The following is an 834-nucleotide window of genomic DNA, read 5'->3' on the forward strand; positions in this document are numbered from 1 at the left end:
AACTCATCCCCATAAATAGATGGAGACACCATAATCTACATGTCAACTACAAACTTTTTTAAATGAAAAAGTAGACACTACAAACTCTTCTAATAAAAAAGCACACACTACAAGATTTTGTAGTCCCAAAAAACAGACACTGCCAACTTTTCTAATGAATAAGCACATACTACAAACCATTGTAATGATAAACAAAGCAGACACTACAAACTTTTCTAATGAAAAAGCGCACACTACAAACTTTTGTAGTCTCAAAAAGCGGTCACTACAAACTTTTCTAATGAAAAAGCGCACACTACAAACCTTTGTAATGACAAAAAAAGCGGACACTACAAACCTTTCTAATGAAAAAGCGCACACTACAAACTTTTGTAGTCTCAAAAAGCGGTCACTACAAACTTTTCTAATGACAAAAAGCAGACACTACAAACTTTGTAGTCAAGATAACCTTTTGACCTTAACTCTAACTTTGTAGTGTAAATCTAAGCTTTTGTAGTCTAAGTCCGACTTTTGTAGTCTTTTATAGTCTATCAGTAAACTTTGTAGTCTAAGTCTGACTTTTTTGTAGTCTATCAGTAAATTTGGTAGTCTTTTGTAGTGTATTAGTAAACTTTGTAGTCTTTTGTAGTCTATCAGCAAACTTTATAGTCTAAGTCTGACTTTTGTAGTCTTTTATAGGGTATCAGTAAACTGTGTAGTCTAAGTCCGACTTTTTTGTAGTCTATCATATCTGACTCTTATAGTAGAGCATGCACCTTCCTTTTTTGGTCATTTTTCCCATGATACAATAATTGTAGCCCTTTCTTTTAGCTTTCTGAATATACTGAAATTATG

This window comes from Laccaria bicolor, genomic scaffold, assembly GCF_000143565.1.
Source record: "Laccaria bicolor S238N-H82 LACBIscaffold_87 genomic scaffold, whole genome shotgun sequence".
NCBI classification, from domain to species: domain Eukaryota; kingdom Fungi; phylum Basidiomycota; class Agaricomycetes; order Agaricales; family Hydnangiaceae; genus Laccaria; species Laccaria bicolor.